This window comes from Chelonia mydas, chromosome 1, assembly GCF_015237465.2.
Source record: "Chelonia mydas isolate rCheMyd1 chromosome 1, rCheMyd1.pri.v2, whole genome shotgun sequence".
NCBI lineage: Eukaryota > Metazoa > Chordata > Testudines > Cheloniidae > Chelonia > Chelonia mydas.
The window spans coordinates 20,844,657-20,871,068 of record NC_057849.1 but is presented as its reverse complement, the minus strand read 5'-3'; the positions used below and the strand labels follow the sequence as shown (position 1 = coordinate 20,871,068).

At 41.8% G+C, this 26,412-nt stretch overlaps 1 long non-coding RNA gene across 1 annotated transcript; it reads left to right on the top strand.

The window, feature by feature from the left end:
- Nucleotides 1-1,448: 1,448 nt before the first annotated feature.
- LOC122462886 lies at nt 1,449-20,752 on the top strand. Its single transcript, XR_006285773.1, has 3 exons — nt 1,449-1,476; nt 18,559-18,566; nt 20,603-20,752. It is a non-coding gene; the product is annotated as an uncharacterized LOC122462886 (long non-coding RNA).
- The last annotated feature ends 5,660 nt before the right edge of the window (nt 20,753-26,412 follow it).

Genomic DNA, 26,412 nt, shown 5'->3' with positions numbered 1-26,412 from the left:
AGTTACTCCCTATACCAGCTAGGTGAGACCTACTTCTCCACTCACTCCAGCAGCCAGAAAAGGCCCACCTCCCTTGAGATCCAGCCATCTAGTGGACAATTAGATGGGATCTGCTCCCCACCTGACCAAACTCTCTGCAGCAGAGAACAGCCTGCCTGCAGAACCCTGGTTAGTCAAGAGGTGCTGGTGCAGGAATGGAGGTCAAAGGATTTGACAATACAGAAGACAGTGGCCTCCCGAAAAAATCACTAAATCATAATACAATCCTCCAGTTACTCCTGTTCTGTCAGCGAATGGGAAAGTAAAATAAGCATTCGTATGCTTACTTGTTTATGACCTTGTGGTCTTGTACTAATATTTTACAACGCTGTAATTTAACCCCGATTGGCCCGGTAGCAATTAATGTCAGTCCCCAGACCTCCACCCCAAATGTAATGGCAAATCTGGTATCTCCTTCGGCCCCTATACCCACACAGAGTGAGGCCCCTTCGGCCCCTACACCCACACAGAGTGAGGCTCAAAGTAAAATTCCTAGTAAAGCTCATAGTAAGGTTCAAGCTCCATCTGCTAAAATATACCCGTTACTTACTGAGACTAAAATCGTCCATAATGAAATAAAAAAACAAGCTCTTACCATGCAGGTCTATACTCATGCACCTTTTAATCCTATGGACCTGGCCGCTTTCAAAGCACAGGCTGGAGAATTTTCTATCAACCCAAGCACGTTTGTATCGGTTTTTGAGGGATGTCTTAGTAGCTACAAGCCAAACTGAAATAATTGTAATGTCCTTCTGCGAACATTATTGACTAAGGTTAAACAAAAACAGGTCATAGCTAAAGCAAGGAAGAAAGCAAAAGGGCAATATAACCAGAACCGTAACAATATCCCGACCCCAAATAATCAGGTTCCTATAAAGAATCCTAGGTAAAACCCAAATAACAATCAGGCTATGACCCACCTCACCTCCTATAAGAAGCTGCTATTGTATAAACTCTGTCACGCAGCTGTCAAACAAAATAATTAAACTAAACCATATAAGGTAGTGCAGAACCCAAAAAAAGCCCTGAAGCCTTTTTACAGCGCATTCGAGACACGATCCAACAGTATACCAATGCAAATCCTAATAATCCGCAAACTAAGGCAATTATTAAAAAAGTATTTACAAGCAGGGCAGCCCCTGACATTAAAAAAAGCTTCAAAAAAAGAAGAATTTAATGGGTATAACCATGGCACATATTTTAAAAGCAGGAAATCAAGTGTATAGTTTAAAAAAAGTAAAAAAAAAAAAAAGCAAGTAAAATTAATGGTAGCGGCGGTGCAGGCAGGCACAAAGGGAAGTGAACAAGAAGAAAGGGGCTGTGGACGCGGACGTCCAGGCCCGCAAAAAAAACAACTGGGGCGCAATCAGTGTGCCCTGTGTCGGCAAAAGGGACACTGGAAGAATAAGTGCCCAAACAAAAAAAAAGGGGGGGTGGGTACCTCTATAATGGCAATAAAAAAACAAAAATAGGGGTGTCAGGAAAAACAAATCACCCTACCCCCGAAACCCCAAGTAAAAATGCGGGTAAAAAATAAAAAAATAGATTTTTTTAGTGGACTCTAAAGCGGCGCAAACTGCTGTAAATCAACCCCTTCAGTTGCCAGTAGCAGACTCCCTCACTGTAACAAAAGCCACAGGCAAAAATACCAAGTGCCTAGCGTATGCCCCAGCAAAATGTGCTTTGAAAAACAAAACCATATCCCATAAGCTGGTATACCTCCCTAAGTGCCCAACACTGTTGCTGGGACGGGACCTGCTGTGTCGCCTAGGTGCCACCCTGCATTTTACTCAAATTAAAATAACCCTTACCTTACCCCCTGAAAATGCATGAATTATGGCCCTTGCAGTTAAACCCTCGGCTATGCAAGCCCCAAAATGGGACCAGTAAAAAGTCCAAGTGTATCCCCTTGTGTGGGCATCAAAAATCCCAAAAAAAGCTACTCACCAAATCCCCATTCATGTCCAGCTCATACCCAAAAAAGGCCCGGTGCGGGTAAAGCAATATCCAATCAAAAAAAAAAAAAGCCAGAGAGGGGTTACAAAAAACCATAAATCAATTTCTAACGTACGGTATTCTCCGGAAATGTCAGTCAGCCTGAAACACTCCCATTTTACCCATACAAAAACCTAATGGCACGTACCAGCTGGTACAAGACCTAAGGGCAGTTAATAAATGGGTTAAAACTCTGTACCCTCTTGTCCCTAACCCGTATACCCTATTGGCTTCTATAGGGGGACAGTATACCCATTTTTCAGTTCTTAATTTAAAAAATGCTTTTTTTGCCATCCCAGTTAATACCTCAGCACAAAAAATTCTCCTTCGAATGGGAGGACCGAAACAAAGTTAAAAAGCAACTTTGCTAAACAGTGTTAGCCCAGGGGTTTAAAAATTCCCCCACCCTCTTTGGCCAGGCTCTGGTCAGGAACCTAGAGGAGTGGGATAATAAAAAAGCCCTCCTTTTGCAATACGTAAATAATCTGTTAATTGCCACTGTGGACTTAACTCCTTGCCTTAAAGCCACCGTAAGTCTCCTAAATTTTGTGAAACTCCAAAAATATCAGGTAGCACAAAGTAAGGCTCAAATTGCTCTCCTGCAGGTACAGTACCTCGGGTTCTACATACGGCAGGGAAAACGCCAGCTTTCAAATGTGAGAAAAAAAGCCATATGCCAAGTTCCTATCCCAAGTAATCGCAAGTGGCTCAAAGCATTTCTGAAAATGGCAGGCTTCTGTAAAATATAAATCCCAAAGTTTGAACTATGGGCTAAACCCCTGTACAACTGTGTAAAAGGAGCAAACCATAACCCCTTTCATTAAACCCCAGAGGCTGACAGGGCATTTAAAATCCTAAAAAAAAGCTAATAAAAGCCCCGGCTCTAGATCTGCCAAATCTCTCCAAGCCATTTCAGTTGTATGTACATAAATGAAAGGGGGTGGCCCTAAAAGTACTCACATAGTTGCTAGAAGCATGAAAATGTCCAGTGGCATATTTTTCTAAACAACTAAACCAAGTAGCCAAGGGCTGGCCAGTGTGCCTGCGGGCAGTGGCAGCCACCACCCTAACCCTGGCAAAAGCAAAAAAACACTAGAACAAACAATACAGGTTTTTACACCACACAAGGTACATGCTTTACTAAATGTTAAGAGCGGCCTCTGGCTCACACAAGCGCGTATAGCAAAATACCAAGCAAAGCTCTTAAAAAACCTTAAGGTCACGCTGCAGCCTTGTCCATCCCCTAACCCTGCCACCTTCTTACCAAAAAACTAAAAAAACAAAAACATAACTGTTTAAAAATCATAAATGCCCAATATTCTAGCCGCCCAAATTTAAAAAATGTGCCCCTCCCAAATGCAAATTATGAGTGGTACACTAATGGTAGCAGCATGGTAATAAATGGGCAAAGAAGGGCTGGTTATGCTATTGTAACCCTCAATAACACGGTAAAAGCTAAAAGTTTGCCCGCTGGGACCTCTGTCCAGTTGGCTAAGCTAGTGGCCCTGACCCGTGCACTCGAACTGTCCAAAGAAAGACGGGTCAATATTTTCACTAATTCCAAATATGCTTTTGGTGTGCTGCATGCTCATGCTGGCCTGTAAGAGCAAAGAAAAATGCTAACACAGCCCAAGGCTCTCCAGTCAAGTACGGGCCCCAAATTCTCCGGCTTCTAGAGGCAGTGCAACTCCCTTTGGAAGTGGCAGTGGGACACTGTAAGGCCCATCAAAGAAAAAAATCAAAATGTAACCAGGGGTAATTCCAGGGCAAATAAAAAGGCAAAGCATTCTGCGACCCTAATGTCCCCTCAAAACTAAAAACACCTATATGCATGCCCTTATCCCATCAGTGGGGGAGCTCCCGACTCCTCAGTAGTCTGAAAAAAAAACAAAACAGCTAGCTAACAAACTTGGTCTCCAGGAAAAGGAGGGATGGCTTCATTCCCCGGAAGGGAAAGTCCTCTTACCAAAGGGCCTAATTTTGCCAGTATTACAAAAGTTACATCAAACTACTCATGCTAGCAGGAAGGCACTTATCCAACTAATAAAAAAGTACTTCATAACCTCCAAACTCAAACCCCTGGCTGCAGGTACAGGCAAAATGCCTAGTCTGTCAAAAAAATAACCCCCAATCAGAACACCCAGTACCACCAGCGGCCCTAAAACCCACTCCCGGCCCCGGACGGGTGTGGCAAATAAACTTTACTAAGTTTCCCTGAACCCAAGGGTTCACATATCTCCTTGTCATAGTGAATAAATTCAGCAAATGGCCAAAAGCCTTTCCATGTCGCAATTGCACTGCCAGAACAGTGGCTCTCAAGTTTGTTAAGAAAATTATTCCTCGCTTTAAACTTCCCCAGTAAATAAAATCTAACAATAAAACACACTTCACGTCAAAAATGGTCCAAAGCATCTCAAACGCCTTACAAATTCTCTAAAAACTCCATACATCCTAAAAACCGCAAGCCAGTGGGGTAGTAAAGCAAACCAATCAAACCCTTAAGCGATATCTCTCAAAAGTATGCCAAAAGGCCTACCTACGGTGGCCTAATGCCCTGCCCCTAGTTCTGCTCCGCATCCGTGCTCTCCCAAAGGGTAAATGAGGGCTCAGTCCCTTTACAATTATGTTTGGAAGGGCATGGCCTATAAATGGTACACCGGTTGTGTCAGGGAAAAAGTGAAAATTAAAAAATGGGTTTCTGTCTCAGTATATGTGTTCCCTGTCTGCTGTTCTTTTGTCTCTTCACAGGTATACTAAAAATTCCCAGCCTCTACCCTTGGACTCACCCATCCACTCCCTGCAGCCTGGTAATTCAGTGCTTGTAACTACCTGGAAAGACGAGCCCCCTCCAGGAAAAATGGAAGGAACCCTATACCATCCTGCTGGTCTCCCACAGGGCAGCAAAGGTCGAGGGACACAAAAATTAAATTCATTATACCCGGCTAAAAGCGGTGTCAACCCCCGCCCCCGGCTAAAAGGTAAACCGTGCATTCAGCCCCCTCCACTAAAAATCTTAAACTAAAATTACTATTTAAACGGCAGCCCGCCGGGAAGGCAAAAAAAAATAAATAAAGGGGTATATTTTATTCCCTCTCTTGGCCATGTGCCTGACCGGTACTGCTGTTTCAGGCATTGTACCCGTATATACCTGGCTGGCACTGGCCCAAAGTGCAGTAAACGCAACGTTGTTCTCAAAAAACCTTATTCTCAGAGAGTGAGGCAGCAGCTCTGGCCTTTTTTTTAGTTGGTATCCCTGGGCTTGTGGTGCATAATTATCACGCAGTAAAGCACCTTGCCTGCACGGTGGCAAAGGCCATTAATTTGACCTCAACTGTCCTGGCCCAACTCTCACATAAGTTAGAAAAAGTACATCAGGGTATGCTACAAAACAGGCTGGCTGTGAACTATTTGCTTCTACGCCATGGTCACCTATGCCAAAAGTTTGCAGGCATGTGTTGCTTTAATATAACAAATGCAGGGCCATCCGTAAAAGCTAATTTACAACGCCTAAAGCAGCTGGTAAAGGGCATTCATCAGCAAACTGGGGAAAATTGGCTAGGCTCTCTATTTTCTGGTTGGGGCCTTTCCCCGTGGCTAAGTGGGTTGTTTAGAATAAATTGGTTAGTCTCTAAGGTGCCACAAGTACTCCTTTTCTTTTTGCGAATAGACTAACATGGCTGTTACTCTGAAACCTATTATTTAAGTTTTTTTTCCCTGTATTAATCATGTTATGTTTACTGTGTTGTATGTAGTCCTGTGTAAAAATGCTTATTTTACATAGTTTTAAAAATTTTAATTTTATGCATAGCCCGCTAGTAAGTAAATAAAAATAAAAAGACTCAAGCAATAAAAATAAGTATTCTCAAAAAAGGGAATTGTTGGAGACCCCAGGGCATGGCCACTAGTTAAGTTGAGGGAAAGGAAGGCCATAAGGGTCGAGAAAGTCTCTCTGCTGAAGGCCTTAGGGCTTCTTCTCAACCCCCCTTAATAGAACTCAGACCTGGCTGGTTTAAGTAAGCTCTTTTGCTCTTAAAACAATGTTGCAGCCACAGATAATGCCTTACACTGTAAGGTTTGCTAACCCCAAGTTAAAAATAATAAAAAAAAGCTACAAGACCAGACAAAATGTGCTGGTTGTTTAAGTTGCTAAAAATGCTTGTTAAAGGTTGCAAAAAATAAATATTGTTGTAACCCATATAAAAAAGGCAAAGTATTTGTGCAAAGTTTTAATTGGCTAATGTGTAGTGCAGTAGCAGTAAAAAATATAAAAGTGTGTGTAATAACCTGCTCTGGTGTGCAAAATTTAAAATTCTATTCTCCCTGTACCTTGTTTGCAGCTGCAAATAAACTTTTCTGCTTCTCCACCCCGTTGTAATTATTAAGTAAAGCACACTGGGTAACAAACCCCTGCTGTTGTTTTGCCTCTGGGCACCGGCAACAAAAGGATTTGACAATAGAGAAGACTACAGAATTGACCAATTTTTGCTAGGGAATAAAAACTATGGAATCAGAGCAAAGAAGCAGTAGAATATTTTACCTACAGAATGTCATGTATCGCCAGCTGAGGTAGGAAATTCTTGAAGGTGCTCCTTGCTGAAATATTGGCAGCCTATCACTGGGTTTATGTAGTAAAGTAATACATTAAAATATGCAGCATTCATGTGATTTATATATGTGATGGAGTGTCCACCCACACAGGGCTGGAAGAGGTTAAGGTGGCCAGGTATACCTATTAACTCCACAATCTGCACCTGGAGGAAGAGCCAGGGAGCAGGGAATGGATAGCAAGCAGGTTCAGCTGGGCAGCAATAGGCAGGGTCTATAAAGCTAAGAAGCTGGACGCTTCTGAGAACGGATAGTCACTCCCTGGGAAGAGGGAGGAGGGTTTGAAACCTGTACACCCAGAGTAAGGCGGGGAACCAGGAATTGTAGGAAGCAGCCCAGGGAAGGAGTAGTAAGGGATGGGAGAGGAAAGCCCAGAACTGCTGAGTGTAGGGTCCCTGGAGTAGAGGGTGGGCCTGGGTTCCCCTACCAGCCACTTAAGGAGTGGCACCTGAGGCAGTGAATGGGAAGACTTCCTAGCATTGCTGAAGGAAAGACCTTGATGTACCTCAGAAGGGGGAAATGCTGAGTGACTTAGCCAGAGGGCTGAGTCACAAAGAGGATGCTCATGAGCAGCGGGAATCATAGAATCATAGGACTGGAAGGGACCTCGAGAGGTCATCTAGTCCAGTCCCCTGCACTCATGGCAGGGCTAAGTATTATCTAGACCAGTGTTTCCCAAACTTGGGAAGCTGCTTGTGCAAGGAAAGCCCCTGGCGGGCCCAGTCAGTTTGTTTACCTGCCGCATCTGCAGGTTCAGCCGATCGCGGCTCCCGCTGGCCTTGGTTTGCTGTGCCTGGCAAATGGGGGCTGCGGGAAGTGGCGCGGGCCAAGGGACATACTGGCATCCCTGACAGGTGTTTGTGTAACCTGCTCTTAAAAATCTCCAATGATGGAGATTCCACAACCTCTCTAAGCAATTTAGTCCAGTGCTTAACCACCCTGACAGTTAGGAAGTTTTTCCTAATGTCCAACCTAAACCTCCCTTGCAATTTAAACCCATTGCTTCTTGTCCTATCTTCAGAGGTTAAGAAGAACAATTCTTCTCCCTCCTCCTTGTAACAACCTTTATGGACTTCAAAACTGTCCTCATGTCCCCTCTCAGTCTTCTCTTTTCCAGACTAAACAAACCCAATTTTTTCAATCTTCCCTCATCGGTCATGTTTTCTAAACCTTCAATCCTTTTTGTTGCTCTTCTCTGGACTTTCTCCAGTTTGTCCACATCTTTCCTGAAATGTGATGCCCAGAACGGGACATAATACTCCAGTTGAGGCCTTATCAGCCTGGAGTAGAGCAGAAGAATTACCTCTCATGTCTGTCTTATAACACCCCTGCTAATACATCCCAGAATGATGTTCACTTTTTTGCAACAGTCTTACACTCTTGACTCATATTTAGCTTGTGGCCCCCAGACTGCTCCTTCCTAGGCAGTCATTGCCCATTTTGTATGTATGCAACTGATTGTTCCTTCCTAAGTGGAGTACTTTGCATTTGTCCTTACTCATAGACGCATAGACTTTAAGGTCAGAAGGGACCATTATGATCATCTAGTCTGACCTCCTGCACAATGCAGGCTACAGAATCTCACCCACCCACTCCTGTAACAAACCCCTGACCTATGTCTGAGCTACTGAAGTCCTCAACTCATGGTTTAAAGACTTCAAGGTGCAGAGAATCCTCCAGCAAGTGACCCATGCCCCACGCTGCAGAGAAAGGCAAAAAACCGCAGGGCCTCTGCCAATCTGCCCTGGAGGAAAATCCCTTCCCGACCCCAAATATGATGATCAGCTAAACCCTGAGCATGTGGGCAAAACTCACCAGCGAGACACCCAGGAAAGAATTCTCTGTAGTAACTCAGATCCCACCAAAAAAAAAAGAAAAGGAATACCTGTGGCACCTTAGAGACTAACAAATTTATTTGAGAGTAAGCTTTCGTGAGCTACAGCTCACTTCATCGAATGCATTCAGTGGAAAATACAGTGGGGAGATTTATATACACAGAGAACATGAAACAATGGGTGTTACCATACACACTGTAACGAGAGTGATCAGGTAAGGTGAGCTATTACCAGCAGGAGAGCCGGGGTGGGGACGGGACATTTTGTAGTGATAATCAAGGTGGGTCATTTCCAGCAGTTGACAAGAACATCTGAGGAACGGGGGGGGGGAGGAGGGGGGAGAGGAGGGAGGGGAATAAGCTTGGGGAAATAGTTTTACTTTGTGTAATGACCCATCCACTCCCAGTCTTTATTCAAGCCTAAGTTAATTGTATCCAGTTTGCAAATTCCAATTCAGCAGTCTCTCGTTGGAGTCTGTTTTTGAAGTTTTTTTGTTGAAGAATTGCAACTTTTAGGTCTGTAATCGAGTGACCAAAGAGATTAAAGTGTTCTCTGACTGGTTTTTGAATGTTATAATTCTTGACGTCTGATTTGTGTCCATTTATTCTTTTACATAGAGACTGTCCAGTTTGACCAATGTACATGGCAGAGGGGCATTGCTGGCACATGATGGCATATATCACATTGGTAGATGTGCAGGTGAATGAGCCTCTGATAGTGTGGCTGTGTGATTAGGCCCTATGATGGTGTCCCCATCACAGGCCATTGGGCATATTTACTGTAAATAGTCAAAAATCAATTAATTGCTAGAATTTGACTATCCCATTATACCATCCCTTCCATAAACTTATCAAGCTTAGTCTTGAAGCCAGATATGTCTTTTGCCTCCACTGCTCCCCTTGGAAGGCTATTCCAGAACTTCACTCCTCTGATGGTTAGAAACCTTCATCTAATTTCAAGTCTAAACTTCCTGATGGCCTGTTTATATCCATTTGTTCTTGTGTCCACATTGGTACTGAGCTTAAATAATTCCTCTCCCTCCCTAGTATTTATCCCTCTGATATATATAGAGAGAGCAATCAGATCTCCCCTCAGCCTTCTTTTGGTTAGGCTAAACAAGCCAAGCTCTTTGAGTCTCCTTTCATAAGACAGGTTTTCCATTCTTCGGATCATCCTAGTAGCCCTTCTCTGTACCTGTTCCAGTTTGAATTCATCCTTCTTAAACATGGGAGACCAGAACTGCACCCAATATTCCAGATCAGGTCTCACCAGTGCCTTATATAACAGTACTAACACCTCCTTATCTCTACTGGAAATATCTCACCTGATGCATCCCAAGACCACATTAGCTTTTTTCACAGCCATATGACATTGGCGGCTCATAGTCATCCTGTGATCGACCAATACTAGTTGGGGATTGGTCCTGCTTTGAGCAGGCGGTTGGACTAGGTGACCTCCTGAGGTCCCTTCCAACCCTATATTCTATGATTCTATGAATAATCTGAGGTCTTTCTCCTCCTCTGTTACTTCCAAGTGATGCATCCGCAATTTATAACAAAAATTCTTGTTATTAATCCCTAAATGCATAACCTTACACTTCTCACTATTAAATTTCATCCTATTACTATTATTCTAGTTTACAAGGTCATCCAGATCTTCCTGTACGATATCCCTGTACCTCTCTGTATTGGCAATACCCTCCCAGCTTCGTGTCATCCGCAAACTTTATTAACACATTCCCACTTTTTCTGCCAAGGTCAGTAATCAAAAGATTAAATAAGATTGGTCCCAAACCCAATCCCTGAGGAACTCCACTAGTAACCTCCTTCCAGCCTGACAGTTCACCTTTTAGTATGACCCGTTGCACTCTCCCCTTTAACCAGTTCCTTATCCACCTTTCAATTTTCATATTGATCCCCATCTTTTCCAATTTAGTTAATAATTCCTCATGTGGAACCATATTGAATGCCTTACTGAAATCAGGATATATTAGATCCACCACGTTTCCTTTGTCTAAAAAATCTGTTACCTTCTCAAAGAAGGAGATCAGGTTGGTTTGGCATGATCTACCTTTTGTAAAACCATGTTGCATTTTGTCCCAATTACCATTGACCTCAAGGTCCTTAACTACTTTCTCCTTCAAAATTTTTTCCAAGACCTTGCATACTACAGATGTCAAACTAACAGACCTGTAGTTATCCAGATCACGTTTTTTTCCTTTCTTAAAAATAGGAACTATGTTAGCAATTCTCCAGTCATACGGTACAACATCTGAGTTTACAGATTCATTAAAAATTCTTGCTAATGGGCTTGCAATTTCATGTGCCAGTTCCTTTAATATTCTTGGATGAAGATTATCTGGGCCCCCAGATTTAGTACCATTAAGCTGTTTGAGTTTGGCTTCTACCTCGGATGTGGTAATATCTACCTCCATATCCTCATTCCCATTTGTCATCCTACTATTATCCCTAAGCTCCTCATTAGCCTCATGAAAGACTGAGGCAAAGTATATGTTTAGATATTGGGCCATGCCTAAATTATCCTTGACCTCCACTCCATCCTCAGTGTTTAGCAGTTCCACTTCTTCTTTCTTTGTTTTCTTCTTATTTATATGGCAATAGAACCTTTTACTATTGCTTTTAATTCCCTTTGCAAGGTCCAACTCTACATGGCTTTTGGCCTTTCTCACTTTATCCCTACATGTTCTGACCTCAATAAAGTAGTCACAGATCTATTTTTGTTTATCTGTGACTAGGGTTTTTGATTTCAAAAGGGCTAACTTTAAAAAATTAAGGAAATTAGTTAGGGAACTGGATTGGACTGAATAACTAGTGTCCTTATTGAATTTCATCCTATTTACTTCAGATCATTTCTCCAGTTTGCCCCGATCATTTTGAATTTTAATCCTATCCTCCAAAGGACTTGCAACCCTTCCCAGAGTGGTATCGTTCACAAACTTTATAAGTGTACTCTATGCCATTATCTAAATCATTGATGAAGATATTGAACAGAACTGGTCTCAGAACTGATCCCTGCAGGACCCCACTCGTTATGCCCTTGCAGCATGACTGTGAACCACTGATAACTACTCTCTGGGAACGATTTTCCCACCAGTTTTGCACCCACCTTACAGTAGCTCCATCTAGGTTGCATTTTCCTAGTTTGTTTATGAGAAGGTCATGCGAGACAGTATCAAAAGCTTTACTAAAGTCAAGATATACTACATCTACCACTTCCCCCCATCAACAAAGCTTGTTACCCTGTCAAAGAAAGCTATCAGGTTGGTTTGACACAATTTGTTCTTGACAAATCCATGCTGACTGTTACTTATCGCCTTATTATCTTCTAGATGTTTGCAAATTGATTGCTTAATTATTTGTTCCATTATCTTTCCGGGTACTGAAGTTAAGCTGACTGGTCTGTAATTCCCCGGGTTGTCCTTATTTCCCTTTTTATAGATGGGCACTATATTTGCCCTTTTCTAGTTGATGGGGGGGCAAGCATCATCTCAGTAACACCTGGGGGAATTTCAGAATCATACAGCAATGACCCTGCCAAGTATCCGCAAAAGTCCTCTAGTGTGCTATGGAATTAATTCCATCAGGTTCTTACAATTTTTTTTTGCTAAATAATAATGAATAAATTTACCAATAAACCTTGCATCATTTTCCCTAGCACCTGGAAGCCACACTGTTTGCCTGTACTTGGATGTGCTTTTACAGAAGTGGTGTGGAGTGGCTGCAGTCCATACTTTAGAGTAGTGATCCCAGGGTGCAGGATGGCTGGATACATTAGCCTTAGGTTAATTACCTCCTCATAGAATCATAGAATATCAGGGTTGGAACGGACCTTAGGAGGTCATCTAGTCCAACCCCCTGCTCAAAGCAGGACCAATCCCCAAATAAATCATCCCAGCCAGGGCTTTGTCAAGCCTGACCTTAAAAACCTCAAAGGAAGGAGATTCCCCCACCTCCCTAGGTAATGCATTCCAGTGCTTCACCACCCTCCCAGTGAAAAAGTTTTTCCTAATATCCTACCTAAACCTCCCCCACTGCAACTTGAGACCATTACTCCTTGTTCTGTCATCTGCTACCACTGAGAACAGTCTAGATCCATCCTCTTTGGAACCCCTTTCAGGTAGTTGAAAGCACCTATCAAATCCCCCCTCATTCTTCTCTTCCGCAGACTAAACAATCCCAGTTCCCTCAGCATCTCCTCATAAATCATGTGTTCCAGTCCCCTAATCATTTTTGTTGCCCTCTGCTGGACGTTTTCCAATTTTTTCACATCCTTCTTGTAGTGTGGGGCCCAAAACTGGACACAGTACTCCAGATGAGGCCTTACCAATGTTGACTAGAGGGGAACGATCACATCCCTTGATCTGCTGGCAATGCCCCTACGTATAGATCCCAAAATGCCATTGGCCTTCTTGGCAACAAGGGCACAATGTTGACACATATCCAGCTTCTCATCCACTGCAACCCCTGGGTCCTTTTCTGCAGAACTGCTGCCAAGCCATTCGGTCCCTAGTCTGTAGCGGTGCATGGGATTCTTCCGTCCTAAGTGCAGGTCTCTGCACTTGTCCTTGTTGGACCTCATCAGATTTCTTTTGGCCCAATCCTCTAATTTGTCTAGGTCCCTCTGTATCCTATCCCTACCCTCCAGCATATCTACTTCTCCTCCCAGTTTAGTGTCATCTGCAAACTTGCTGAGGGTGCAATCCATGCCATCCTCCAGATCATTAATGAAGATATTGAACAAAACCGGCCCCAGGACCGACCCTTGGGGCACTCCACTTGATACCGGCTGCCAACTAGACATGGAGCCATTGATCACTACCTGTTGAGCCTGACAATTTAGCCAGCTTTCTATCCACCTTATAGTCCATTCATCCAGCCCATACTTCTTTAACTTGCTGGCAAAAATACTGTGGGAGACTGTCAAAAGCTTTGCTAAAGTCAAGGAATAACACGTCCACTGCTTTCCCCTTATCCACAGAGCCAGTTATTTCATCATAGAAGGCAATTAGATTAGTCAGGCATGACTTGCCCTTGGTGAATTCATGCTGACTGTTGCTGATCACTTTCCTCTCCTCTAAGTGCTTCAGAATTGATTCCTTGAGGACCTGCTCCTCCTCCTTCCTTTCCCCACACCCATAGAAAGCCAGATTACTCAGACTTCATGTTAGTGGAGTGACTTTCACACAGTGGGAGTGCCTCTATTCCAGCTGTTCTTTCTCGATACTATGTGTTTCTTGCTCATGTGTACGTACCATTAGGTGCAGGAGGGTGTCTCTATAAATAAATTCTTTCTTTAATTTATTCTCCCAGTATCATTTATTTATGGATACCTGGACTGCTTCTGACATTATGAACTATAATCAAATCAATCACTCACTGCCCCCTTTCATCATGCTGTTTTATCAGCAATTGCTTCAAATGCACTTATCCTGTAAGTCGCCCAGCAAGATCCTCCTTCTTAGGAAGACATTTTAAAAACATGCATATGCAAGTCCAAAGATCCTTTTTTAAATAAGGAAATGGTAGGCAAAATAATTCCTGTGATGGATGGGGCCAAACACTCTTGAACTTTGCGTTATTTGAAGTTTGAATCCAATCTGTGTAGTTGAGGCTCCTGTTTCATTTCCCTTAAACCCTCTGTCAAATTCACACTCTTTCCTAATTCTCTCTCTTTGCCAGCTGGTAAAAAAATATGTATATTCTCCTGTAAGAGAGAGAACATTTTAATGAGGTATTCACACGGGGAATAATCAGATTATAAAAATAATTTGAAAAATAATGGTTTTAAAACAGCATTTTGCATAGCTGGTGAAGAGCTGGATTAATACATATAAATCACAGAGTAGTTCTCTTTTTGGATCTGATGCCTAGTATTCTAAACTGCAGACTTCATTTACATAAGATCAAAACATGCTCGTGTTTTCCTTACCTACAATAAAGGCTATTTATATAGCAATAAATGCATTACAGAAGATAATTACCCCTCAGAAAGGATGGGTTAGCAGCATTCACTCACATGTAATAATTATAAGATATGATTAGTACATGATAACTGATAAACACAGTTGGTGCCTTATCATATACTGAATTCTGATGGACAACAGCTTCATGGACAGCAGCTGATGGATACTCCTTCAACACTCTGATTTTAGTAAAGGCTTTTCAAGTCTTGTTGAAGACTGTTTTGGAAGTGCCAAATTGTATCCCTATAGTAAGAATCAATAGCCAAATTCTATTTGACTCCTGTGTACTTTTGCATCAAAGAAATGCTGGTGAGCCCGGAGGAAGGCTCATTTGTCTCAAACATTGGCCATACTGATTACTTAAGGGTTTTGTCGATGTAAATTGTTTGATCTCCAGTCCACTAATTCAATGACAGAAGAAGTCCTGACTCCTAATCCCCTGCCTTGATCATTAGACCATCTCCATCTCAAGCTAAGCACAACTTATTCTAAGCATTTTAATTTATTCATCTGGGTCAATGTAGTTTCCAATCAAACTTTGAGAGGAATATAAATATCCAATTTGTTTTAATATGTTTAACAAATAGCTTGTAGTTCGTCGTCAACCTGCACTCTTTTAGAGAATGTAGGCTTCACTGGAGATTTACAGTTATTTCTGTGAGGCACAAATAACCTTGAGTCGCCCGTTATGTTTATTGCAAGAATTTATTCTTTATTCTCTCCTATGCCTTATTATCCTTTAAGATTCAAATCAGGTGCCATCTACTTGATAAATACTTTATACTTCTCTATGCTCAACCCTTTTAATAATCTTCTTCCATCAGTCAGTCAATCAACCTGCATTTGTAAGGTGCTTTCTATATACACCACATATCAAAGTGCAGTACAATAAAAACATAAGCAAGAGACAAATCAGTGACAGATGAAATGAACCAGGGTAGCATTCTGCCATAATGAGGCACATACAAAATACAGAAACAATGCAAATTTGATTGAAAAGAAAGGGATCTGAAATATAATAAATGCATGAACAGAAGCATCAACAGCAGTATCACCCAGCAAACTCTTCTTGACCCAGCATTTTTAGTTATTGGGTAAAGTGAGGTTATCAGATGGCTCTGAAACATTTTGAAAATGTACAATAGTCTTACTGACCACCGGAAGCCTCACAGATCAGGAGGAGAACTTTAAAAATGTAGTCCACACCTCCAGAGTCATCAATGTGTGCTAAAAAAACAGATAGCCAAATTCTGTGCTAGCATTAATGACTGCTTCTTGGAGCAGCTAGTCCTGGATCCCACAAAGAAAGAGGCAATTCTTGATGGAGCACGGGGTCTGGTCCAAGAGGTAAATATAGCTGAACCTCTCAGTAATAGTGACCATACTGTACTTAAATTTAACATCCTTATAGGGGAAGAATACCAAAGAAGCCCACCTCAGTAGCATTTAACTTCAAAAAGGGGAACTACAAAAAATGAAGTAGCTAGTTAAACAGAAATTAAAAGGAACACTCACAAGAGTGAAATTCCCACAAGCTGCATGGAAACTATTTAAAAGCACATAATAGAGCCTCCAAGTAAACCCCAAATTAAAAAAAAAAACAGTAAGAGGACCAAAAAAAAATGCCACTGTAGCTTAACAACAGAGTAAGTCCTACTGAGGAAAATAGAAAGGAACTTAAATTTTGGCAAGTCAAATGTAAAAGTATAATTAGGCCAAAAAATCAAGAATTTGAAGAGCACCTAGCAAAAGACAAAAAAATGAATTCTGTGCATTGGTCTTCACTGCAGAGGATGTGAGGGAGAGTCCCACCCCTGAATCATTCTTTTTAGGTGACAAAACTGAGGAACTGTCACAGACTGAGGTGTCAGTAGAGGAGGTTTTGGAACAATTTGACAAATTAAATAATAAGAAGTCACCAGGACCAGATGGTATTCATCCAAGAGATCTGAAGGAACTCATATATGAAATTGCAGAACTACTAACTGTGGTATGTGACCTGTCACTTATATCAGCATTTGTACCAGCTGCCTGGAGGATAGCTAATGTAAAACCAATTTTTTAAAAAGGCTCCAGAGGCAATCCTGGCAATTATAGACCAGTAAGCCTAACTTCAGCACCAGGCAAATTGGTTGAAACTATAGTAAAGAACAGAATTATCAGATGCACAGATGATCCTGATATGTTGTGGAACAGTCAACACAGATTTTGCGCAGGGAAATCATGCCTCACCAATTTATTAGAATTCTTTGAGGGTGTCGACAAGCATGTGAACAAGGGTGATCCAGCTGATATAGTGTACTTGGATGTTCAGCGTTTGACAAGACAAACTAAAGGTTTTTAAGCAACGTAACCAATCATGGGATAAGAAGATAGGTCCTCTTTTGGATCAGTAACTGGTTAAAAGTTAAGAAAAAAAGGTCCATTTTCACAATGGAAAGAGGTAAATAGGGAGGTCCCCCAGGGACCTACATTGGGATCAGTGTTGTTCAATATATTTATAAATGATCTGGAAAAAGAGGTAAAGAGCGAGGTGGCAAAGCTTGCAGCTGATACAAAATTACTCAAGATAGTTAAGTCCAAAGCAGACTTCAAAGAGTTACAAGGGATCTCACAAAATTGGGTGACTGGGCAACAAAATGGCAGATGAAATTCAATGTTGATAAGTGTAAAGTAATGCACATTGGAAAACATAATCATACAAAATGATGGGGTCTAAATTAACTGTTACCACTCAAGAAAGAGAACGTGGAGTCGTTGTGGATAGTTCTCTGAAAACATCCACCCAATGTGCAGTAGCAGTAAAAAAAACAAACAGAATGTTAGAAGAGAAAATATAATAATGCCACTATATAAATACACAGCATGTCCACATCTTGACTACTTCATGCAGTTCCGGTTGCTCCATCTCAAAAAATATATATTAGAATTGGAAAAATTACAGGGAAGGGCAACAAAAATTATTAGGGGTATGAAACAACTTCCATATGAGGAGCGATTAAAAAGAATGGGACTTTTCAGATTAGAAAAGAAATGACTAAGGGGGACTATGATACTGGTCTGTAAAATCATGAACGTTATGGTGAAAGTGAATAAGGAAGTGTTATTTACCCCTTCACATAACACAAGAACCAGGGATCATCCAATTAAATTAATAGGCAGCAGGTTTGAAACAAACATACAGAAGTACTTCTTCACACAACACAAAGTCAATCTGTGGAACTCATTGCCAGGGGATGTTCTGAAGACCAAAAGTATAACTGACTTCAAAAAAGAATTACATAAGTTCACGGAGGATAGAGCCATCAATGGCTATTAGCCAAGATGGTCAGGGACGCAACCCTGTGCTCTGGGTGTCCCTAAACTTCTGACTGCCAGAAGTTAGGACTGGACAATGGGGGATGAGTCACTCAATAATTGCCTTGTTCTGTCAGAAGAAAGGATATTGGGCTAGATGAACCATTAGTCTGACCCAGAATGGCCATTCTTATGTTCTGATATATAGCCCACTTTAAATGGTCACTTTTCTTTGCAGGTGAACTGCAAAGAAAAACAAAAATTGTTTCACCTTAGAGACTAACATATTTATTTGAGCATAAGCTTTCGTGAGCTACATGCATCCGATGAAGTGAGCTGTAGCTCACGACAGCTTATGCTCAGATAAATTTGTTAGTCTCTAAGGTGCCACAAGTACTCCTTTTCTTTTTGTGAATACAGACTAACACAGCTGCTACTCTGAAACCTGTCAAAAATTGTTTGTGACCTTTCCTGCTCCATTAGGATGCATTAACATGGCCTCACTTTTCCTACATTTGGGGGAGTTTTTTGATAGTTTACATTTGTGACTATCTTGTCTTGACTTTTCTTTCTTATGGAAGACTTTGACATGGGAGTGGGATTATGATATCAGAAGAGGATAAAACCCAAGTTGCAGCTTTTTCACCTCTCCAAATGATGGGGGAGGGGACTCTAAATCCTACTCAGCTTCTCAAGGGTGAGAAACATCAGTGGAGATACCTAGCCCAACTCCCAGTGGGGAAATGTTGAAGGAACCAGACAATTCCTCTTCCAGGATGTTCAGGGCAAACCAACCTATTGAAGAGTGCTTAGTGCTGGGCCTTGCAACAGGGTCAGTTCCTCTCACGCACTGTCAGGTCACACAGCCAAGTCTCTGTTCTTTCACTCACTCTTTTGCATGCTGGTGACATGTTTACAGTTTAGTTCGGTTTAGTCGGTGATTTTAGTGCCTTGGTCCACTGGCCAAAGAAAAAGCCCTCTCCTTCAAGGTTACAAAAATCCCAGAGCGGTCCAAACAAATTCTTTCCACCAAGTTTTCCTGGGTTTATAGAACATCATGAACATTCATAAAGGGCTCCGTCCTTCCAGATCAGTAGGTTCTCAAAGTCTCTAAATCTTCCCCTTAGGCTCAGTTTCCCTATAGGTTCCTTTTCACCAGGTAAATCTCCTCTTACTCCAGGGAAGCTCCATAAGCAGCTGCCATACAGGCATCTCCAACCAAACCCTTCCCACATCATGTACCCACCCTTCCAGGGCCTTTTATTGAGAGGCAGATGAAGGCATATCTATACATTCTTGAATGTGAGAACACGGGGTCTGAACTTTTTTTAGAACCAGACAACAGTCCAATGGAAAGATTCAAAGTGGAGCATAACATGGCTAGACTGGAAAGGGGAAATGGGAGAAATATGGAGGACAGAAAGGAGACTGCAGTTATCAATTCCTGAGAAAAATAAAAGTATGTACTAGTGTCTTAGAAATTGAACAGAGTTGAGTTTAGAGATGTTCTCAAACATACTTTACTTCATTTTTATCATGTTTTAGGGTATCCTGAACACTTCAGAAGATCATGATCAACCTGACTGATTGGGTTAACCATCTGGGTGCTCTACAGATAATAAAAAGAAAAGGAGGACTTGTGGCACCTTAGAGACTAATCAATTTATTTGAGCATGAGCTCAAATAAATTGGTTAGTCTCTAAGGTGCCACAAGTCCTCCTTTTCTTTTTGCGAATACAGACTAACACGGCTGTTACTCTGAAACCTACAGATAATACTGTCACTGAATAGGACCGACCTATTATCTCTGTAATGGCAAGTATCAGATAAATATTTCTTGTCAATCAGGAGATTCTGTTGTGGTGTTAAAGTAATTTCAGAGACTGTTTCGCCAGGTGCTCAACAATCACAACATCAGAGCACATACTAAACTGTTAGTTTACAAAGCGGTGGTAATCCCATCTCTCCTCTACAGCTATGAGATTTGGGTGACCTATAAAAAAACACCTGGAAAACCTGGAACGTCAGCACCAGCACTTTCTTCAGAAGATCCTCCGCATAAAGTGGGAGGATCATCGCACTAATGTCAGTGTCCTCACAGAGGCCAACATCTTCAGTGTTGAGGCCCTGATTATCCAGCACCAGCTGAGGTGGATCAGGCACTGTGTGCACATGCCTGATGTACGCTTACCAAAACAACTCCTGTACGCCCAACTCACCAAAGGAGAAAGGAAACGAGGATGCCAAAAGAAACTCTTTAAAGACACCCTCAGGATAAACATCAAGAGATGTGGCATCAACACCACACCCTGGGAGACAGCAGCCCAAGATAGGGATAACTGGTGAAGACTTGTCAGAGAGGGAAAGTCCACTTTTGAGAAAAATCATCTTGCCCTGGTCGCAGAAAAATGCCAGAAAAGAAAGGAAAGACAACTGTTATGCAGCAATCGCAGCCCAACCCTGTCTTCCAACACGACCTGCAACATCTGCCAATGAGCCTGTGGCTCAAGAATCAGACTCTTCAGTCACCAAAGGACCCATGAAAAATAAAGCCTGTGAAAGAGATCATCCTCAACCTTAAGGGATTGATGACGATGACCAGTGCCAAATACAGAGGTAACATAACCTCTTTACTCCCACTTGATATTCCCCCTGTTTATACGTCCAAGGATCACATTATTCCTTTCAGCCACAACATTCCCTGGGAGCTCATGTTCAGCTGATTATACATCATAACCCCAGAGTCTTTTTCAAAGTCACTGCTTCCCAGGATAGAGTCCCCCATCCTGTAAGTATGGCTTATGTCCTTTGTTCCTAGATGAATGATTTTACATATGGCCATTGTTAGGGATATAGATATTCAGCCCTTTTTGTAAAGGCCCATACTCTAAGAATTTAGGTTTATTCTTATCACTTAGCTAGTTATACAGGTATAAAAGAAAGAATCAAAATCACTGTCTGCCGGTGTAAGGGCCTTCTCTTACTGTGACAGTCTGAGGCCCTGTTCTTAGGCTAAGGCCTTTGGTTAAGCAGCAGAGGCAGCCATAAACTGGGAAGCAACTGGTCACATCCTCACATTCCAAACTAGTCACATTGAAATAAGGTGCTATTGGGCTGTTAGGAATACAATCCTGTCCTGATAATGCCTATCACCTCCAGAGAAAGGGAAGTGCCTAGAAAATGTACAAGGAAATTTAGTTTGATAGCATCCTGTCTGGCAAGAACTCACTTATCAATAGCTGGGATATGAAATCCTCATTTCTGTGTTTGTTCTACCACTGTAGTCCCCATTTCCCTATTGTTTGTCTGTATAATCTCTGTCTGGTTCTGTGATTGTTTCTGTCTGCTGTATAATTAATTTTGCTGGGTGTAAACTAATTAAGGTGGTGGGATATAATTGGTTAAATAATCATGTTACCATATGTTAGGATTGGTTAGTTAAATTTCAGTAAAATGATTGGTTAAGGTATAGCTAAGCTGAACTCAAGTTTTACTATATAGTCTGCAGTCAATCAGGAAGTAAGGGGGGGAATGGGAACAGGGAATGAGGGTGGGGAAATTGGAATCATGTTTTGCTAAGGGGGGAATGCGAACAGGGACACAGGTAAGGCTCTGTGGTGTCAGAGGTGGGAAGGGGGACACTAAGGAAGGAAACTGGAATCACGTTTGCTGGAAGTTCACCCCAATAAACATCACATTGTCTGCACCTTTGGACTTTGGGCATTGTTGCTCTCTGTTCATGCGAGAAGGACCAGGGAAGTAAGTGGGTGAAGGAATAAGCCACCTAACAGCCATATTAAAACACATATTGTTTGCTGGCGCATACCAAGGTGATCCAGACCTCTCTGTATCAGTATTATAATATTAGAAGCTGTTATTTACATTACAGTAATTCCTAGGGGTTCAGATACTACAGTGATGGGTGGCAACATAAAATCCTAAGATAAAGAGGCTCTAACTATGTGACTAGGGAGTCAGCATGGTGCTAGCTGCTGTACATACACATAGTAAGGCAGTCCATGGCACAAAGAGCTTACAATCTAAATAGACAAGACAATGGAGGGGTGGAAGGAAGTATCATTATCCACATTTTTCAGTTGGGAGCTGAGGTGCAGAAATTGAGTGACTTGTCTAAAGTCACACAAGAAATCTGTGGGTAGATCTGGGAATTGAACCAAGAGTTCCTGTGCCCTCTTAACCACAAGACCACTCTTCCTTTCAATTGTGAGTAAACTCCCTAATCCTGGTAATGATTTTCTGAAGCACAATCCTGCAGCAACTGGCAACTATGACAGATTATTATTTTTTGGAGTCTGCTTCCGTAAGCATCCCGGTGGCCTTTACAAGTGGTGCCTATCATGTAGAACACACTAAGAGATGTTGGGTTTTTTTGTCTCTTGCCATCTCTGAGTGGAAATAAGAAAAGGAAGTGCAGTAACCAAAGCATTCCTTTTATCTCAGGATTTTTTGTTTCATAGTGGTCTTGTTCATTTCACTAATCAATTTTTTCTTCTTCGCACTCCAGCACAGAAGGAAATGAGGTAAGAGAGTCAGAAGGAGAACTATGAAAATAGTGATTTCCTACTTCTGCTCACACTCTGAGGTTGTATGTGTTTTTATGCCCTACCTGTGTTTAACAAGCAGGTGCTCTCAGTCAGGAGAGAGCCTTGGAGAAGAACCAAAAGAAATTGAGAACCTCCTGCGTTCAGCCTTCCCCTCCCTCTGGGCTACAGGCTGCTGTGATATATTCTTATCACAAGATTACTTTGAAGGAGGAGAGGGAAGCTTTGAGAATAAAGCCAGCTGCAATTGAGCTATGGAGTCAATATCCCGTACCTGCTGGGCTGTATGAGAAAATCTGTGGGATCTGGTAGAACACTTAATCAACTTAGAAAAAAGAATATAGTTGCACCGTCCCCTCTTAGAGAAAAGGAAGGGTGGATCAAGATGAGTCATTCCCACCCTGCGTAGCAAGGAGCTGAGGTTGGGCAGACCAAGGGAGTGATATTACGTTGGTAAGCAACTGGACATAATGTACATGTACATTGCCCACTAGTGGATGGCTTAAAGAATATAAAAGCTAAAATAGTGTGAGACTCCCTGCCGGTATCCGTAGCTGTGAGGTACCTCGCTACCACCTACCCTTACAGTGAGCAAGCTTTGTCTGTGCCTGCCAGGCTCCCCAACTCCACTGGCCATAGGCATCACAAGCACACCTCCCTGGGCCTCACCGTTACTTTACAAATTAGCGATATGTACATGCCAATCCTCAAGTCAACCACCCAGCTCCCTGGAGTGTCTAGCCCCTGATCCACTAGATACTTGCATTATTCACTGATCCGATGCTTCCAAAGAAACAGTGCCCCCCAGCTTACCAGTTCCACCTCCAATCACTGCTCTGCTTAGCACACAGCACTTAAATATGTTAATAGTGAAATCAAGTACAAGTTTGTTTAACAAAGCACAGAGATTCAAATGATAGCAGGTAGAAGTATTAGAAACAAATGGTTACATATAAACTAAAATCCGAACATGCATTCTAGAGTCTAGACTTAATTAACAAGACACTCACATGGCTGATAAAGTGTTGCTCACTCGTGCTTTACAGCCAGGCTGGCTGTGACCCTCTTTTCATGATACAACCACACCGTCAGTTTAACTCCTCGGTGAAGGATCCTGTGTGTTTCTTTGCATTCCCTCATATAACAGGCTAATCCTTTGATCTTTATCATAATCAGAACATCCCCCTGCTGCCTGTTATTTTCCTGTAGGTTTTCTCTCTTGTAGATTTTGCAATCTTTTGACTGGTATCTGGCTTAGTATGTAAATAGGCATTCACTGTAAGACATGCCATACACACATGGCCAGACAAAGGGATAAGCATCTTTTTCCTCCTACCTGAAAGGAACAAGTCTGAAATATGTCACCTCCTGCTGACCAGCCTTAATTCCCAGATCTTAAGAACATAAATTTTTGTCTAGATACATAATACCTTAAATATTATCCATCCATACATTTCACAATGGTTATGGCAACCAGTGGGTTGTTGGTTCTCAGTAGAGAGCTCACATGCCACCCTTCGATGAACTATTCTTCATGTATCTGACCCCGGGATCCTGGTAAAACCCTGTGCCCTCTGCCAATTGGCACTAAGAGGTCCCAGTATCACACTGTTGACAACTAAGGGGCAGTCTTCCTTTAAGTCAAGTAGTAGAAATTGTGTTGTATTTTGGAGCAAAAATGCTAGGTTCTGTCTCCTTTCCTGTGTGCTAACATGGGCAAATATGAACTAACTAATCCTCATCTTGCACCTTTGAGGATGGTAAGTATTACTTCACATTATGCTGTAAATGGGGGGTATTTTAGACACAGAGAAGGTAAATGCCCTGCCTTAGGCCACAAAGTAAATCAGAATCAATGGCCAAGATTAGCGCTTGAGAGTTCCCGATGCTCATTCATTCAACTATGCTGGAGCGAGTCACTGACTGATACGTGATGTGTGCCCATGCAATCATGGACTGGAAGAATGGTCTGTGGGTACAACACAGTAATAAGCATTGGGAAAAGTGGGTTCTCTTCCCAGTTTTGCCATGGACTTCCTGGGTGACCTTGGAACTGTCTGTGACTCTATTTTCAAAATAGGGATAATCTTGTGTCCAGATGCTTCCATAATGAATGCACCAGAAAAGCACTCCCAGTATTGAACCCTTCCTTACTCAGCAGGTGTGTTGAGGCTTAATGGAGTAACATCTACTTGGTAAGCAGTTTGGGAAACTTGGCTGGAAGGTGCTGTGTATATTTGTGTGAAGTGTTAAGATTAGTGCATGTACACTAGAGAGAGACCACTCGATGCTGCTGGCAGTGAATGAGAGCAGAAATGTTTAAACAAACAAACACAACAGTTTGCCCAAAGCTACAGACTGATATGAGGTCTGTGTTAGGAATTGCCTGTACCAAGAGTCCAGCAGGTGGGGCTGACTGTAAAACAGGCTGGATTACACGCCGGTACGCCACAGTAAGTGTAAACAATTCCCGGCCACAGGAAGGGATGTGTGGTCAGCAGAGAGCCTGGCTTTTAATAAAATGTTAAGAAGGTAAAGAAATCCATCTATTTAACTAGATCTCCAAAATCAGAGACAGGGACTCTGAGTATTCTATCCTGCTCAGTATTGTGCTCAAATGGTAGAGAATATCAAAAATCAAATTGATTTACTAGGTAGGAGGTTAATGGGTGGAGGCCATGGATAATGGGCAGGGAGTTGATCAGACAAGGGGAAAAAACTGCATTACTGGAGGAATTCTCTCTGCTGCAGAAGAGAGTAAGAAATACAGACCTTCAAGCTATTATTCCATCTGTTAAGTACATTTTCTCCAGTATCAAGATATGTGAAGGAGGTAGAGTTCAGCCATGGGCACATTCTGAGAGCTGCAGATCCATCATTAGGGGATGGATTTAAAAATCATCCCATGAGGTTACATAACTGAGGATGGAATTTAGGACAAACAGGAGTATGTAGAGTTTAATCTTAGGTTAATCATATTTATTCAATTAGGACCCAAAAGTGTGGTAGGTGCTTCATAGTTTTTACTCTTTAACGCGTACCTGTTTTTAAATCTCTACTCTTTACCTGTTTCTATTCCTAGTGGCTTTATTTATAACCATTTGGGTCTTTTCAACCCTTGGCTGTCTTTCTTTGTGTGTAGAGATATATTTGATATATATTTTTACAGAAGAAAACTCATTTACCTGCAAATATTATGACAGGATAATAAAAAGTACATTGCCACCCACTTACTGGTAAGGAATGCTACATTCAACACAGAATAATAATTTCCATTTATAGAGCCCACTGCATGGGAAAATCTCAAATGCTTTACAAACATTAATGAATTAAGCCTTGTACCTTTCCTGAAAGGTATGTAAGTCTTATCTCCATTTCAAAGATGGGGAAGTTAAGGCACAGGCAGGTTAAAATGACTGTATAAGGACATGCAATGAGTGGGCAGCAGAGCCAAGCAGAGAACACAGGAGTTTTGATTCCCCTGCTGTAGTAATTAGACAGACTCCTTCACAGAATTATGTGTCTAGCAGACTTCTGTCATCTCTTCTGAAGAGAGTGTTACATAGTGAGTAAAGAAAGGGAAATGATAGTCAAGGCTCCATCTGTAAAACAGGACTAACATTTACCTTCCATACACATGTATTGTGAAATTAGTTCATTAATGTTTGTAGAACGTTTTGAATTCCTCAGATAAAACCTTTATAAATGAGCAAACTAATGTTGTCATTTAAACAACAAAGGGATTTAACTGGCATTGTTGTGTCTGTAAATTGTACAAAGGATAGCAGAATCAATCACAAGCATGTGTCTGGATGTTTCTAGTTGCTAAGCTCCAGTGGTTTGTGACTCCTGTAATAAATAGACTGCGTGGCAGGGACAGGGAGACAGAAAAATCAAGGAGAAATACATTGGATTTTTCTTTTGTACTCATGTCTCTCTCAGGGGCTTAAAATCCAGTGTGGCTCCTACTGATGTCAGTAGCAGTTTTGCCAATTTTCTCCAGTGGAATGAGGACCCTTAAGAATGTGATCCTCTCCTTTGCAGTAGATGAAGATTGAGATTGACCAGGATATTTCGCAAGAGAAGGGGGAAGTAT